The sequence below is a fragment of the Patagioenas fasciata genome, chromosome 30 (genome assembly GCF_037038585.1).
Source record: "Patagioenas fasciata isolate bPatFas1 chromosome 30, bPatFas1.hap1, whole genome shotgun sequence".
NCBI classification, from domain to species: Eukaryota; Metazoa; Chordata; class Aves; order Columbiformes; family Columbidae; genus Patagioenas; species Patagioenas fasciata.
The window spans coordinates 1,125,511-1,143,363 of record NC_092549.1 but is presented as its reverse complement, the minus strand read 5'-3'; the positions used below and the strand labels follow the sequence as shown (position 1 = coordinate 1,143,363).

The 17,853-nt window shown below is 49.2% G+C and overlaps 1 pseudogene; it reads left to right on the top strand.

The window, feature by feature from the left end:
• The window catches only part of LOC136112680 (dynein axonemal heavy chain 9-like), a 57,546-nt pseudogene that overhangs the window by 29,907 nt on the left and 9,786 nt on the right, over positions 1–17,853 (top strand).

Genomic DNA, 17,853 nt, shown 5'->3' with positions numbered 1-17,853 from the left:
TGATGGGCAGAGTTAGCCAGGCCTTTCCCTCTCCGTGCCAGTCCAGCTGCCTGGATGATTCCGGTAGGAACTGCTCTCATTTGGTGCTTTCCTGTTTTGTGTTCTACAGCTTGTCTGACCTGGACGAGTTCATAAAAACTGCTGACAAAGGTTTGAGCAAAAAGGTTGAAAAAGGCGATTATGATGGTTTGGTGGAGATCATGGGGCATCTCCTGGCCGTTAAGGAAAGGCACAGTGTCACCGATGCCATGTTCGAGCCCCTGAAGCAAACCGTCGAACTGCTGAAGACGTATGAGCAAGAGCTGCCGGAGGAAGTCTATAAGCAACTGGAGGTGGGTGAAAAGCTGCGGTGGACACGGCGGTTTGCCAAGTAGCCAGCGTCAAAGAGTATGAGCTTAAGAGCATTGCAGGAATATTTAAAGCCCCACTCCCTGTCATTAGAGGGCCTCAGTGGATAGTATTTTACTATTGTGGGATGTGCCTTAATAGCTCTAAATTTTGGAGTTATATTGAGGTTTTTCTTTTAAAGCAGAGATTAAGCCTTTTGCTATGTATGAAAAACATAGAATTGCCTGCTCCAACTCTCAGCGATTACTCTTGAAAAAAATTAATGCATTTTCAAATACATCTGTTAATTAGTTTGAATTATAATTATTTTTAAATAAGCCAGTTCTTGGCAACTGTGGAGATGGGAAGGATAATGTTGGCAGAGGAGTCGCCTTCTCATAGGACTTCAGTCCTCCACTAGGTCTATAACACCCAATCTGCTTGACCCAAAGGACATCACTGGGAGCACGTTATGAAAGTATTTCAGCACCTTTCCACATCTGGCCCTGATGAATCAATTTTTCTTTGGGGAATTCTTCTCATTTCTGGACAGGGGACCATGAGGTGAAGGTTGGAAAAGCCTGTGGGATGCCCAGCCAGCCTTGGGGAACTGGCAGCAGTCACCGTGTTACGGTGGAGGAGCGTGTGGCTACGTACTGATGGATACCCCTTAGTCACGGGGCGTTGTGTGCAGAGGGCTCTGTGTAGGACACCAGGTTTAAGGCAGAGCTTTTTGGGGAGAAGTTCCTCCCTCTGCTGCAGGCTTGGATGGGACCTGAGCGGGGTTTAGCAATCCCCCAGTTTTCTGCTGGTGCAGCCGTGATCCACGGATGGTTGTATCACCAAATCTGACACGGGTAAGGGTCCTAAAGATAACTGGATTCCTACAGACACCCTGAAAAACAGAAGAGCTGCATTAAATGAATGTTTTGGCTGCTACAGCAGCTTCAGTTCAGCATAAAAAATGGTGCTATGGGGAACCCAGCTCTGCTGATTCCTCTGCCCAAGAGCTGCTTGCTTGGTGCCTGTTTGTGCGTGTAGATTTGAACAACTGATTTATTTTTCTGACAGAAGAAATGAGGTATGCAGGGCAGCCATTCAGATGGAGGAGATAACAAAACAGTTTCGTTCTTTCTGGCAAGTGACAGCAACACATAGTTGAATAATTCATTCACTGCTGTACACAGTAGGAAAACCAAAGTAAGTTCCTCCAGGTACCGCTCCCTCCATGGCCATGAAGATGGATGGGCTGGAGCTGATAGTTTGTATGAGAAGGACAAGGAAGCAGCTCCATGTGTGCCCTGCTATGGTCATGGATAGTGATTTCTACAGAGACTGGAACATGAAGTGCCAGAAAGAGACCCCTCAGGAGGGACTGGCCCTGCTCTGGCCGCCTCTGCTGCCTCCAGGTTATTTCGCTTCTTTGCATAGTGTTGGTGCATCTCCATTAGTCTTCTCAACTATGTGCACTGGGATGAAAAGAAGCCCAAAGTCTTTCCTGTAGGCTGGCACAGTACCTGGGGAAGTGGGAGAGCAAAGCTGTGGGACTTGAGGACAGCAGAGCCCTGGCTGGTGTCACTGTCTGGGGTGAGGATTTGGCTCGAGAAGTCTAGTGAGAAGAGAAGAAATCAAATCTCTTTCTAAATAAAATCCCAGGTGCAAAGGGTGGATTGTTAGCAGTGCTGTGCACCAGCAGCTTGGATGCAGTCCTGAGAAAGAAACTGTCTTATTTAGTACTAATATTATACAGGCAGGCTGGAGGGATTTGCCCCAGAAAGCTCTGTAGAAGTCCTTCTGGCATAATATCTTCTGCTCTAAGAGCTGGCTGGAAATTTCCCAGGCTCTGTTTCTTAATTAGCTCTGGGAAGCCGGACGATGTGATGAACTTGCATCCTCAGCCCACCCTCCTGCCTCCAGCCAGCTCTGGGTCCCGCTGGGCTCGGTGTCAGGAGAACTGTGCTCTCTCAACCACTGAGCCATCCTGGGAGCCCAGGATCTGGTCTGGGACCCTTCTTCTGAAGTTATTTAACATGTTTTTGCAATCAGAGCAGTCAGTTTTAAAGTCTCAGTCTTCATTCGTCTTCAAAATTGTGGATAACTGATAAGTTTTATCCCAAATTGTGTTTAGCTTTTGCATCACAACAAAACTTCCTTGCAGTTTTAGGCATGGAATCTGTTGCTTTTCCTGTTCTGTGATTGTCCATAAACAGATCAGTCACATCTTATATCAAATAGCAAATACTGCCTACCGTCATTTAAATTTTGCTTGCAGGAGCTGCCAGAAAAATGGAACAATATAAAGAAGCTGGCGATAGCTGTGAAGCAGCATGTGGCTCCTCTGCAGGCGGACGAAATGACAGTTGTGCGCAAGAGCTGTGCGGCGTTTGATGTTGAGCAACACAGATTCAGAGAGCGATTTCGGAAAGAAGCACCATTCAGGTACAGTGAAATTATAACATCAGAGAAGCCCTGAGGAAGAAAAGCTTCATGGGATCATCTCGGAGTGTCCTGAGGATGTGTTCTTGAACCCTTGCGTACATTTCCTACCTGCTCACGGTGTTGTATCTGTTATGCCCTGGGTGTTTTGTCCCTGCAAACACTGTAAGGTGTTAGCAAGAGATTCAATCTGGATGCTGAGTGCACAATATTGCTTAAAGGGGTTGTCAGCAGTGCCATGTGGCTGCACCATCAATGGGTACTATAGATGTATCATGTCTGCTTTGTGTCTCAGAGGCACCATTTGTTTTATGTTTTCTTTAGAAGTTGTTACAATATCACTTATGAAGAATAAACGTTTCTTTCTAGGTTTGACACCAAAAAGCCTTATCAACTGCTGGATACAAAGCACATTGAGATTAAACAAATGGAGTCAGCCATGACCTCGATTTATGAATCAGCTGGTCTGTTTGAAGTCATAGTGCCAGACTATAAACAACTGAAGCAGTGCTGAAAGGAGCTGTGTCTTCTCAAAGAGCTCTGGGATATGATCTCCCTTGTGGGCACTTGCCTTGATGACTGGCAGACCACCAAATGGGCGGATATTAACGTGGAAAACATGGATCTGGAGTGTAAAAAGTTTGCAAGAGAGATTCGGAATTTGGATAAGGAGGTGAGGGCGTGGGATGCTTTCACTGGGCTGGACAGCAAGGTGAAGAACATGCTGACGGCCCTGAAAGCTGTGGCAGAACTTCAAAATCCCGCCATTAGGGAAAGGCACTGGAATCAGCTGATGCAGGTGACGGGTGTGAGGTTTGTGATGGACTCGGACACCACGCTGGCTGACCTCCTGAAGCTCAACCTCCATAACTTTGAGGATGAGGTTCGTGGCATTGTGGACAAAGCGGTACGAGAAATGAGTATGGAGAAAGTCCTGAAGGAGCTAAAAATGACTTGGAGCACCATGGAGTTTCAGTATGAGCCTCACCCCCGGACGAACATCCCGTTGCTGAAGTCAGACGAGGAACTCATAGAAACTTTAGAAGACAACCAGGTGCAGCTGCAGAATTTAATGACATCCAAATGTATTGCTTTCTTCTTGGAGGAAGTGTCCATATGGCAGAGGAAGCTGTCCACAACAGATTCCGTCATTTCTCTCTGGTTCGAAGTGCAGCGTACGCGGTCTCACTTGGAGAGCATATTCATAGGCTCAGAAGATATACGGGCACAGCTTCCTAAGGTATGAAATCCCAAATCCTATTTTTCCTGTGTGGAAAGCGTTGAAGAAGAGCCTCCATTACACAGAAGAAGGTTGTCTATATTGCCGTGTTCCCCCAAGCAGGACTGTTCTCTTGCTGCATTGCTTTCTTGGAGGCTCCCTTAATGCTACAGCAGTTTCCCCAGTGTTGCCCCAGGATGTTTTTGTACTGTTGGTTGTGCCTGAACCCTGCTGAGAAACTGTTTTTCCTCCCCTCCACCATTGCACAGCAGATGCAGAGTTCCTGGAGGCTGAGCAGGAGGCTGCTGGCTTCCTTCAGTGATACAGGCATGTTCCCTCTTTCCTTGGAGGGGAGAAGACGGAGATAATTACTCAGATGGTGCAAATTGTCAAATCAGAGCTGGACCAGGCAGCTTTGCAGTATCCGCTTCCCTGCCTCCAGTGCTGGTGCAGCAGGAGAGCAGCTCTTCTCCCACTTCAGCTTCAGAAAATTGAGCAGAGTTGTCACTGATGCCCTCCTCAGGGTTGTGACCTCCTCAGGGCTGTCTTTGAGTCCAGCTTCCAGTCTTATTCCCTATTCTCTTGATTATTTAGAAAATCTTCCAAGCTTGTTCCTGGCCCCGCTGGACCACTCGCAGCCCTGTGGAGGAACCTGCCTTTCACTCACGAGTGACCCACAGTTGGCTGTGTGACCCCCATCCCTGTTCACGAGCAGCATCGCTGACAGCACCACTGTGGGACGAACACCCACGAGGGGATGTGCGCAGCCCATTGACCCCTGGACAACACACTGTTCTGTCTCCAACCCTGCACTCTGCTCTGCTTGGACTGTTCCTCCATCTGCTTCAGAGAGCACGCTGTGCTGAGTGTCCTGGGGGCAGTTTTTGGCCCCTCACACCAAGAAAGCCCTTGTGGTGCTGGAGCAAGTTGAGAGAAGGGAATGGAGCTGGTGAGGGGCTGGAGCACAAGTGTGATGGGAGCGGCTGAGGGACCTGGGGGGTTCAGCTGGAGAACAGGAGCTGAGGGGAGACCTTCTGATCTCTGAACTGCCTGAAGGGAGCTTGGAGCCAGGGGGGGTCGGGCTCTGCTCCCCAGGAACAAGCGCCAGGAGCAGAGGAAATGGCCTCAAGTTGCGCCAGGGGAGGCTGAGGTTGGATCTGGGGAACAATTTCTTCCCCAAAGGGCTGCGGGGCATTGGAACAGGCTGCCCAGGGCAGTGCTGGAGTCACCATCCCTGGAAGATGTATAGATGAGGAACATGGTTTAGTACTAGATTTAGGTTATGGTTGGACTCAGTGATCTCAATGGTCTCCTCCAGCTAAATGATTCTATGATTCTGGGCACACCTCGCTCACTGGGCAATATATACAGGTGCTGATAACCAGTGCCCTGAGGCTGTACCATGTGCCAGCAAGCTCTTAATATCCAGGAGCTATCTAATGTCATGTATGAAATTGCATCATGATTTACATTTGCATCCTGCTGGGCAGCTGTCTGCATCTCAGTAGCTGTCTGGCAGTGGTATGAACCATAGAACCATAGGATGTCCTGACTTGGAAGGACCCATCAGGATTGTCAAGTCCAACTCCTGTCCCTGCACAGGACACCCCACAATTCACCCCATGTGTCTGAGGACGTTGCCCAGTCTCTCCTTGAACACTGTCAGGTTGGGGCTGTGACCCCTCCCTGGGAGCCTGTTCAGTGTCCAGCACCTCTGGGTGAAGAACCTTTTCCTCATGTCCCACTGACCCTCCCTGGCACATCTTCTGCCATTCCCTGGGTTCTGTCACTGTCACAGAGAAGAGCTCAGCCCTGCCCCTCCTGCTCCTGCTGAGGAACCTGCAGCCCCATGAGCTCTGCCCTCAGTCTCCTCTGCTCCAGCTGAGCAAACCCAGGGACTTCAGCCGCTCCTCATACGGTTTCCCCTCCGAACCCTTCGCCAAGTTCATGTCCCTCCTCTGGACACCCTCCAGTAGCTTTATCTCCTTTTCTCCTGTGTCCCCAGCCCTGCACACAGTGAATGCTGCAGGTGAGGCCGCCCCAGCACAGAGCAGAGCGGGACAATCCCCTCCCTGCCCGGCTGGCCGTGCTGTGCTGGATGCACCAGGACACGGGGCCCTCTTGGCTCCAGGGACACAGGTGGCTCAGTCAGCAGCTTCTCTTCCGTAAAAGAAAGACTGAAGCTCAGAGTCTCTGTAGCTGAGCACCCTCAGGATGCATCCAGGGCTGGGGGGATGTGCTGACAGGCTGTGGGATGCTCACCTGGAGCTGGATCTGTGGCGTGAGTGTAGGGAGGGCTCAACCTTCCAGATGGAGCCTTGCTCCTGGGGCTGAACACAGGGTAGCGTGGAAGTGTTACCTGGACTGCTTGGAACACTTGTTCAGTGTCCCGCCTCACTTAGGAGGCCTGACCTGGGAAGAAGGGAGGAGCAGAGATGTTTTGAACATAGCTTGCTTTATTCTTCAGTGTTTAGCTCCAGAAATTCAGAGTCCCTGTTAGATATGGAGCATAATTGTTGATGTGGGCCTCCGGTGCTGACGTGGGGTTTCCATACCCTCATTGAAGGCAAGGAAGGGCTCTCCTCTACAAGAGTCATCATACCCGTTTTGTGGATGGGTGTTGGGATTCCTGTGCTGTAGCAGGAGGGGAGGAGTGCACTCACATGAGGCTGGGAGCCTTTCCACGGTGTGGGAGCATCTCCTGCTGCTGCAGCCAGGGAAACTTGGTACTTCACCTGGACATGGGAGAGAGAGATTTATGAGGTTTTCCAAGGGGAATTAAATCCCATGAAAATGGTTGGTCCTAGACATTGCCTCCTGCATGGAGCACTTTATCCACAACCCCTTTGGGATACAGTGACAAGAAGGCAAGTGCCTGTTTGCAGACTAGTTTCAGGCAAGTCAGTGGAAGAGCCATTCTGGAATGGTGGAGGGGTCCCTGTCTGCACTGGACAGAAGGTTTTCCCCTCAACCCAAAGACAGCACCCAGAGGATGGAGACCTTTAGCACAAAATCCATGTTTTACCATGAACATGTTTGTGTTGCTTTTTAGGACTCCAAACGCTTTGAAGGGATTGATGTGGACTTTAAAGAACTGGCCTATGAAACTCAGAAAACCCCAAATGTGGTTGAGGCCACCAATAAACCAGGTCTGTCCCAACAACTGGAGGACATTCAGAGTAGGTAGGTACAACTTCAGTCCCAGGATTTTGTCAGAGACTGGGATCAGCTCTAATAAGTTGGTTTAACCTGTGCTCCAAGGCTTTCCTTCTGGACTGTGCGTTCTTTGCATTCACGCATTGAGTCTTTTTATTCATGATCCATCACCCTGAAGCCCCCAAGGTGGATTCTGGCTTTGCGTATGTGCAAACTCTTATCTTGAATATTGATTTGCACACATACAAAGCTAGGCACTCAGTTGGTTTTAATAACATGTGGCCTCACTGCCACCCCAAATTTGGTGTCTTAAATATCTATTTAGCAGTCCAAGCAGGGATATCTGCAGCAGAGCTGATCCCATGTGCTTTAATTAACAAAATTATCTTTGTGTGTGTACCCTTCACAGATGGTATAACTAAACTCCCTGAGAAAGACCTTAATGTCCAGAGATGGATACAGTTCTCACCTAACATATGAGCTGCTCTACCTGGAACACACCTAACAAGTTAACGTGATAGCTGTTGTGTCAGTAATAACTATCCATTTAAAATAGAGATCTAATTTTACTTCCTAAACAGATAAGGCCCGTGTTCCCCACAGAGGACTAACTGCATGTTATTTATGAACTTTGAAAGCTCAGCAGCAGTTTAACATGTAAACACTGAGAGATTCATTTTAGAACGGAGCAAACAAGTTTCTTTTCAGGCTTCACAAGCACAAAAAGCTGAGTAGGTTTGAATCAGACTTTAAAATGTGCTCATTAGAATAAAAGCAGTTTTGGAAACTTTCATCCTAGTGTGAAATCACCTGTGGCAGTTGAGAGCTTGTCTAAAACAGTAAGTCAGACTGCAAAGCCTTTCTAGCCTCTTCTTCCACCTGTGTTTCTGCTTTTTGGTGAGGATTCTCTGACTCTTTGTCTGTTTGACCCTTGGGAGTGGAGAGAGATCTATGAGTTACTATGTGCTTTGTTATCTATTTGGAAAATGCTGTAAAGGACCAGCCTGCAGGCTCAGCTCATGTCTGGCATTTCCCCATGGGAGGGGAGAATCTGCTCGATAACCCAAACTGTAGCACGACACATTAAAGGATATTCACCCGCCTGTCCTGGGCTCTATTTTTCTGCTCTTCTCCCCAGGTTGTCCCTGTGTGAGAAGGCTTTGGCTGAATATTTGGACATGAAAAGATTGGCCTTTCCCAGATGTTACTTTGTTTCTTCAGCAGATTTATTGGATATTCTTTCCAATGGCACCAACCCACAGCTGGTAAGCCTTGCACTATGTCACCTTCGCATTTTCCAGCTGTCAGTAATGTCAGGGTGGAAGATGCTGTCTAGGGACTCAGCTGTAGCTTATCCTCTCTTGAGTGCCTTTTCTCCCACCCTCACTTGGATTAACAATAACTCTTTCACTGCTGGCCTTCATCTGTCGTCTCTGAAAGGCAATGCGCACACTGTATGTTGTCCCATCTGTCCCTGGTGATGCTTGCAGATGGTTCTGAAAGCACTGCACAGAGCAGAGCTATGTTCTTGATACCATAAAAACAGTGGGTTTGTTTCTGCTGGGATACAGTGAGGTTGGGGGAAACCATTTCTTGAGGATCTCAGCCAAAACTTGTTGCTGAGCTTGGTTCCCCAAGCTGGGATGCCAGCAAACAGCATCTGTTGTTGAAAGAGCCACAGACCGATCATTCAAATGTGACAGTGTTGACAACCGAGGGCTTGGAGACGTCTCTGTTTTTAGGCAGAGGAGACATCTGCTAGTCAGCCACTTCTTCCTTCCCCATGCAAAGGTCTTTGGGATGGCCTGTTTACAGGGGAAGAGCAGAACACAGCCTGGAAGAGGTAAGACAGCTGGTGGTCAGACAGTGGCTGTGGCCAAGGCAGGACTTCCTTGGGTTGCCACCCACCCCTGCACAGCTCTGCTTGGCCTTGTTTGGGACGCATCTTTTATTCAGAGGTTGGTGCATAAAACCAGTCAAAACGTTCACAGCAAAAGGCGAGTGTTGGATGATGAACAAAGTCCTAATTCTGTCTTTTGGTAGCGAGTATTTTCACTTTCTTCAGGCTTTCCACCATTTTCAGTATTGATGTGAGCACAGGAATGGAGCAGGTTTGCATGTGTATTTGGAAATGCTGTTGTTTACCTCTAACCTTTAACGCTGCTTCTATCTGTGTCTGCTGCTGGGTGATTTCAGCCCACAGAGTATCATAAATACATAGTTGATTGATATTTAAAATGAAGAGGAAAAAAAAAACACAGGAAGCAAAGATACTGTGTTGAAATGCTCTATTGAGTAAGAAGAAATTCCTGGTGTTTTCTGTTATTCAAAAGTATTTGCAGTAAAATCAAAGTAAATGTCAAGCAGTATCATACATAGATACACTCTCAGCCTTCCCAATGTAGTTTCAAAGTCTGATGATTCCTAAAGGAGGATTAAATACACAATGACATTATCCTCGTGAACTGGGTGCTGAACTTGTGCAGATTCAGGTGCGCTCGGGCTCTGGCAGCAGGATCGCAGCAAGTGCTGGGGTTGTGTCCGAACCCTCCAGACTGGACAGGGTCTGGGAAGGGGCAGCTGGGGATTTGTGACCAGAAGCTTCTACATGTAAGAAAAAGTTTCTACGGTTTACTTACGGTTTGAAAAGAGATAAGCTTATGGCCTCAAGATACGCTTAATGGCCTCAAGTTGTGCCAGGGGAGGTTCAGATTGGATATTGTAAAAAAATTCTTCCCAGAAAGGGCTGTGGGGCATGGGAACAGGCTGCCCAGGGCAGTGCTGGAGTCACCATCCCTGGAGGGGTTTAAAAGACGTTTAGACGAGGTTCTTAGGGACATGGATTAGTGCCAGAGCTAGGGTATGGCTGGACTTGATCCTGAGGGTTTCTTCCACCCAAAATGATTCTGTGATCTGGGGGGATGCTGAGTGCCCTGTGCTTCTCAGAGTCACTTAGCACCTCCCAGGGTTTGGCCCTGCTTGTATGTGTGTGAGAAGCTGCGTCCACTTGCAGCACAGCTCGTGAGAGGGAGGGTTGTAGTTCTTTGTGAGTCAGTGAGTCAGAATTAGATGGACAAATCCACCTCCACCCTTCCTTCTCTGAAAGCATCAGAGCATTGGGCATCTCACGCAGAATCCCAGAATGTCAGGGTTGGAAGGGACCTGGAAAGCTCATCCAGTCCAATCCCCCCCATGGAGCAGGAACACCCAGCTGAGGTTCCACAGGAAGGTGTCCAGGGGGTTTGAATGTCTGCAGAGAAGGAGACTCCACAGCCTCCCTGGGCAGCCTGGGCCAGGCTCTGCCACCCTCACCAGGAAGAAGTTTCTTCTCAAATTTAAGTGAAACCTCCTGTGTTCCAGTTTGAACCCATTCCCCCTTGTCCTATCACTGGTTGTCACCGAGGAGAGCCTGGCTCCATTCTCCTGACACTGCCCCTTTATATATCTGTAAACATGAATGAGTCCCCCCTCAGTCTCCTCTTGTCCAGCTCCAGAGCCCCAGCTCCCTCAGCCTTTCCTCACACGGGAGATGCTCCACTCCCTTCAGCATCTTGGTGGCTGCGCTGGACTCTCTGCAGCAGTTCCCTGTCCTTCTGGAACTGAGGGGCCACAACTGGTCACAATATTCCAGATGTGGTCTCCCCAGGGCAGAGCAGAGGGGCAGGAGAACCTCTCTGACCTACTGACCACCCCCTTCTAACCCACCCCAGGTACCATTGGCCTTCCTGGCCACAAGGGCCCAGTGCTGGCTCATGGTCACCCTGCTGTCCCCAGGACCCCCAGGTCCCTTTCCCTCATTTCTCATCTCCCCTATGGGAGTTTTTCTACCTCTCTGCTGTAATTGAGAGAGGCAGCTCCTGTCTGGGACTGCTTTGGGAGCTTCCCCTTTCTGTGGGGACGTCAATCCTAGGAGAATCTCACCTTCATTGGCGTGGGGCGCGCAGTGATGCAGTTGTGTGTTACGCAGTGGTCTGGAAGAAGTGCTGGTGACCTGCTCAGCTCCCAGCAGGCAGATGCTGATGTTGAGAGCCCACAGCATCTCCCTGTTGGCTTTGCAGACTCAGATGGAGGTGAACAGGAAAGAACTGAATTATTCTTTTCCTTCTGGAAGAGTGCTTTTGGTGAACATGGTTGTTCTATAGGAGGTCTGGGCTGTTTATCATAGGTCTTAGGCAGAAATAAAGATCTTTCTTCTCCATGAAAGAGAATTTAGGATATTTCACTAGCACAAAATCAGTTTCTAGTAGTGGAAAAACAGGAAAGTTCATAGTGAAGAAAACTCCACGTTGTGCTGAGAATAGGATGAGGTGGAGAAATGGCTACAGACTTCTCATCACTACATGTAGGGAAATTTGGGGTAGGAGTCATGAGGTGTTTCAATGTTTTCTATGCTTTTGCTCTGTATGGAAGATTTCCCAATGGAGAAACATGATTTATTAAGGCATGTCTGTTTTCTAAATTACGTAGAAATAGGTGGAAGTATTACAAGAGACAGCAAGAGGCTTTTGTTGGCAGTATGTTGGCCACATTTGAGAAGATGTGGTGCTACCTAAATATCCGAGATATTTTGTTAACATGATTTTGCTTGTGACATGTATAGTGATCTTCATTCCGCTCGTCCTATCTCGGTTGCTTTATTTATACAACCCGTTTTGCAGGTGCAACGTCATCTTTCCAAACTCTTTGACAGCTTGGCCAGGATGAAATTCCAGCTGGACTCTGAGCAAAAGCCAACCAAGGTTGGCCTGGGAATGTACAGTAGAGAGGAGGAGTACGTCAGCTTCAGCGAGCCCTGCGACTGCAGTGGGCAGGTGAGAGGGAAGTCCTTGTCTATCAAAACTGTCCGGTGGAGTCTGCTCCCCTGCCCCTCGTGTGAGATCCCTTGCCAAGACGTCATAGAGCTTCACTGCTCTCCCTTGGTGCATGAGAAAAGCTGGAAGAGGTGGTGATTTAGTACCTCCTTACACCACAACCTTTCGTGTCACTCTGGATAGGTCCTCACTAAGGGGGGACGTGGATGTCGCAGTCCACTGTGAGAGAAAGAGCTGTGCCATTTTTCTGACTAGGTTTTTAATTTGATTTTTTCTAAGACCTTTTGAAGGTTGGTCTTAAAGCTTGCTACAAATATCCTCGGTGAGGGAGGGGATGCAGACTGAAAAGAGACTAAGCTATTCCATAGTACCTCTGCACGGGTGTGTTTGGCAGGAGAAGGCCTTTTACCTGTTTCTCAAGTCTTCATTATTTCATACCACGAGTGAAAGTATGAAATGTAAGAATCAAGCTACTGCTCAGCTTATCTATCCTGGTAGTTTCACCTTTCTGCATGGTCTATTACAGGAAGCTAAAGTACGTAATACCGGCTACTGAGCTCCCCAGCAATGGAGCTTGCTGCGTTCAGTCTGTCTTCTTGTTGAGGGCTTTGCCTGTGAAATATGAAACTCAGCAGGAATTGTGTTCCCAAGTTTGGCAGCATCTTTCTTCTGCTGCTGGCAGACTGCCCACATCCCACCAGGGATTCTGTCATGGCCTGGAGGTGGAACACACCTGACCAAATTATTCATTGACGGAGTTCATTTTGGTTCCTCCTGTAGCTAGAGTTCAAGAAAAAAATCTGTCTTCTGTTCTTGGTGTCTGGAAGTAGATGCTAATCCTACAGTACCAGAATTAGCCAAATCTACCCAGTCTGAAGGAGGCTGTGAGGTTTGGTTAACTCATAGAATGTCCTGAGCTGGAAGGGACCCACCAGGATCATGGAGTCCAAGTCCTGTCCCTGCAGTGACAACCCCACAGGTCACCCCGTGTGTCTGAGGACGTTGCCCAGTCTCTCCTTGAACACTGTCAGGTTGGGGCTGTGACCCCTCCCTGGGAGCCTGTTCAGTGTCCAGCACCTCTGGGTGAAGAACCTTTCCCTCATGTCCAGTCTAAAGAGAACTGAGATGCTTGCCTCATTTCCTATCTTCACTAATTACCAAAGGCACTTAAGAAGAGCAAATGTGTTACTGGGATTTAATCTCTTTTCCAGGTTGAAGTCTGGCTCAGTCATGTACTAGACAGCATGAGGGCTACTGTGAGAGATGAGATGACAGAAGCCGTCATGGCTTATGAGGAAAAACCAAGGGAACAATGGCTCTTTGACTATCCTGCCCAGGTATCTGCCACTGCTTCTTATCACCACTCAGGCTGGCTCGTGGAAAGGTAGCTCTTGGGTTCCCCATCAGTCCTGCCCTTCCCTTCTTTCAGCAGCTGTGGACAGGCATGTTTCTGGCCTCCACCTTGCTATCCAGGAGAGAGGGAGGATGAGTTGTCCTTTATCCTGGCGGTCTCCTGATGGAGTTTTCAGGCTGAGCTCCATGCTCTGGTTGGGGCTCTTGGTTGGGTGACAGAGCCCAGGGGCTTGGGCAGTGCAGTCTGTACAGCCAGAGCAGTGAGAGGTGCAGCAGGAAGGCAAAGTGGTGAGGCCTGACAAGAGTGAAGAGCCCCTCAGATGCACCTCTGACAACCTCGTGGTCTCCAACTCTTCCTCCTCTGCTGTGTCAGGCATGTGAAAGGTGCTGATTTACTTATAACTAGCTGCTAAATGTGTCTATCACTGATATGGTGTTTTAAATGAATGTCATGGAGCAGATCCTTGTTGTACTGTCTGCTGTGACTACTGTATGAAAAAATACTTAATTTCATGTCACGGATGTTTCATCCTTGATCTCCCTGTGGATCCGACACTCTTGAACATAAGGAAGCTTTGGTATTTTCCCTGATACTGAACCAGCCTATTTCCCTAGGTGGCGCTTTGCTGCACCCAGATCTGGTGGACAACCGAGGTTGGGATTGCCTTTGCCAGGGTGGAGGAAGGCTACGAGAATGCGATGAAGGAATAGCACAAGAAGCAAGTGACCCAGCTGAACACCCTCGTTACCATGCTGATCGGGCAGCTCTCCAAGGGCGACAGACAGAAAATCATGACCATTTGCACCATCGACGTGCATGCTCGGGATGTGGTGGCAAAGATGATAGCACAGAAGGTTGGTGTTGGCAGTTCAGCACAGTTCTGTGGGTGCTGGAGAGGGGGCTTCAGGGGGCCCAACCACTGGCCATTCAGATCACTGCCGGTCTCAGTGGGAGACGTATGACTAAATTTATTTCTACAATGTTTGTAGTAAGTGTGCAGAAAGCCCCTGTAAGCCTGCAGAGCTGTGCTGTGTCATGGCCCTGCAACACCAACTTGTAGTTGCTGCAGATTCACACCAGGAGTGAGAGCGCGGCACTGCGTCCTGGTGCCAAGACATGTGCTGGTGGATGATGGTGGTGTGTTGGGAGGCTGCTGGACTCAGTCTCAGTTTTGACTTTAGAAAGTAAGAAAAAGCATTCAAGCTTTGTTCTTTGTAGCGTCCTTTGTCTGGTGTGGGGCCACAGGGACTTATGTGGGACTCCCTTCTCCTGCAACACCTCTCCCACACTACTCCCCTGTCCCTGACACCATGCCAAGTGTTTAGCCTTGCAGGTGGGTGGGAAGATGCCCTGAATGTATTGGGTTGTGGCTCTTCCGTCATCTGTGTCATCTCAGAGGCAGCCAGGCTGCTCACAGGGTTTCTGTCTTCAAGGCTCAGCTGGGCTCAGTGGTGCCTCGGTCCAGCCTGGGGTGAAGTGATGCATCTGGACCTGCCTGCTGGTTGTGCAGAGAGCGCTGGCCATGCCTGTCTTTGTCCACCTGTCCCCAGTCTGTTTCCTTGGTGCTGTCTGCAACCTCTTCCTTGTCTAGATGGCCTCTGCTCCTTCTCTCACTCTGGTTGCGTTATGAGACCTTCTTCATGACTTGCTGCTTCTTAAATCTATTCAGGAGTCTTTTTGTAAGGCTCTTTCTCTTGGCCATTAATTTTTTCCTCTCCCACCAATGTGGTCACTAATTTGGTTCCTCCCCTTTACTGATGGGAGATGGGGAGGTGACATTTCTCACCGCATTGCAAGGAGGCGGCCTTCCTCACCACACCTGCCTTGCAGTGAGGACCAGTCATCCCCCATGAAAATTTTATAGCAGTCGCTATTTTGGCCCCCGAGCTGCATGTGTCTGGCATCCCCGGCCTTCCTGTGATGGTGTTTGTGGGTGTGTTGCAGGTGGACAAAGCCCAGGCCTTCATTTGGCTGTCACAGCTCCGGCACAGATGGTCAGATGAGGAACGGCACTGCTTTGCCAACATCTGTGACGCCCAGTTCCTGTACTCCTATGAATACCTTGGCAATACCCCTCGGCTTGTGATCACTCCGCTGACCGACAGGTAAGTCCCTGGGACACAATGTCATAGCTGGGCTTTGCCACACAGGTAGAGAGAGAGATGCCAACCAAAGATGGATTTAGTTCAGACACCTGTATCCCTCTTGTTCTGTCTCCATGTCCCAGCACTCCAGTGGTCGAGCTCTAACTCTTATCTGGTTTTTGGTGGTACCCTCTGGGGAATTTGTACATCAGATCCCTGGGTGGGATTCAGCTCACACATTAAAACACTTGTGGGTGTCTTCCTGTGCACAAGATGTCCACAGTCCATAAAGCTGGTGAGTCTAGAGAGCTTTCATCCCATCTTGAAGCAGACATCTACCTGGTTGCCTCAGTGGGGACACCTAGGGTTACTTGAGATACTCTGTGTTGTCCCACCTGGCTTCCAGCTGCCAATCCAGAAGTGTAAAAGTCTCCTATGGACCCCTTGTCATATCTCTCCACCCTATGTGACATTTCAGCAACCAAGAGCATCTCAGGTGGCTCTAGTCACCTGTGTTAGTCAGCTGCGTCAAGCCCCCAGGTATCATCAGGTTTTGTTGGCTATATTGACTACACCTCTGTGGCTTATACAGGTAGTATAGATACTCACATGTGGACACCACCCCAGTGTCCATCATCAACATGATGGAGAAACTTTGGGACTTGCTGCAGCTTTGAGTTGGGTTCACTCGTAGGCCACCTGAGCAGGTTTCTGTCAGTGACAGGTCTTCCAGAAAAGCTGTCCTTTTCTCATACTGCCTGAGATGTGCCCAATATCCATGAGTTGTATGAGGATCCAGAGAGAACACAAGCTGGACATGAAGAGGTTTGGGCAGACCTTGGTGGAAGATGAGTATCTCTTGGAGAAAACAGAGCTGAGCAGAGGTGGTAATTAATGCCAAGAAGGCTTTCAGCTCAGACATGACCCCTGCTCACGTACAGCTTTTCAGAGGAGAGGCTCTGCTGAGTGCAATGCTCTAGTGCTATTGCCCTGCAGCCCACAGTTGACCTATTGGACATATTTCCTTTTTTCATTCATCATTCACTGTGAAAGATGTTACATCACCCTGACCCAGTCACTGCACCTGACCATGAGCGGAGCACCTGCAGGCCCTGCGGGCACTGGCAAGACGGAGACTACGAAAGATTTGGGGCGAGCCCTGGGCATCATGGTGTACGTGTTTAACTGCTCCGAGCAGATGGACTACAAGGTATGGCTCCCACCTCGGCTGCAGTGCGGTCACATGGGGCTGGGGATGCTCAGGGCCCGAGCAAACCTGAAGGATGAGAGTAATCCAATGGTACCTGGGGTGCATTAGGAGAGGTATGACCAGCAGGTCAAGGGAGGTTGTTCCTTCCGCTCTGCTCTGCCCTGGTGATGCCACATCTGGAGTTGTGTCCAGTTCTGGGCTCCCCAGTTTAAGAAGGAATAACTGCACAGAGTCCAGCAGTGGGCGACAAAGATGCTGAGGGGTCTGGAGCTTCTTTCTTGTGAGGAGAGACTGAGAGAGCTGGAGCTGTTGAGCTGGAGAAGAGAAGCTGAGAGGGATCTGATCAATGGGATCAATATCTCAGGGTGGGTGTCAGAGGATGGACCAGACTCTGTTCAGTGGTGCCCAACGCCAGGGTGAGGGACAACGGGCACAGACTGAAACACAGGAGGCTCCATCTGAACATGAGCAGAAACTTGTTTGCTGGGAGGTGCCAGAGCCTGGCCCAGGCTGCCCAGAGCAGGTGTGGAGTCTCCTTCTCTGAGACATTGAAACCCGCCTGGACCCACCTGTGTGATCTGCTCTGTGACCCTGCGTGAGCAGGGCTTGGACTGGGGGATCTGCAGAGGTCCCTTCAGCCCCACCAGGCTGGGATTCTGTGATCACCTCTCTCCAAATCCCTGCTACACTCCTTTAAGCTGAATGCCTTTTCCTTCTCCTCCCGTTCCTTCTCTAAGATTTGCACAAGGTTCTTCAGGAGGCAGAGACCCGAACTATCTTCTCTGCCTCATTATGCATTTCCCTTCCTTTCTGGAGTTAGATTTCATGTGTAATTCTTAAAAAATGTTGGTCTGTTCAGTTGAGACCAAGGCTGTGCTGATAGTTGGGCCCTGGTCGTTTCTTCTCGGCGTGCTCGCGACCTGGCAGCCCCTGGCACGGGGAGGGACCTGTCCTGGTTTTCTCAGGATCCTCTCCCAGAATAAACCCAAAACATAGTGAACCTTCAGCCGCTACAGAGCACTGAATCATTAGGCTGAGTCTTGCTCTCTGCCAGTCTGGCACGGTACAGTGATTTTGGTAGCCTCGGATCATATTTCATTTAGCTTATGGGCTCTCCCAGGAAACGGGACCATCAGTAATTCAGCACAAGTGACCTTTAAATGAAACTGGTGCACAGATATATCGAGAAAGTGCAATTAGCAGATAAAGTGGCAAGCTGCGCAGAGCTATAAATATTATAATTGAGTTGTGCCTGC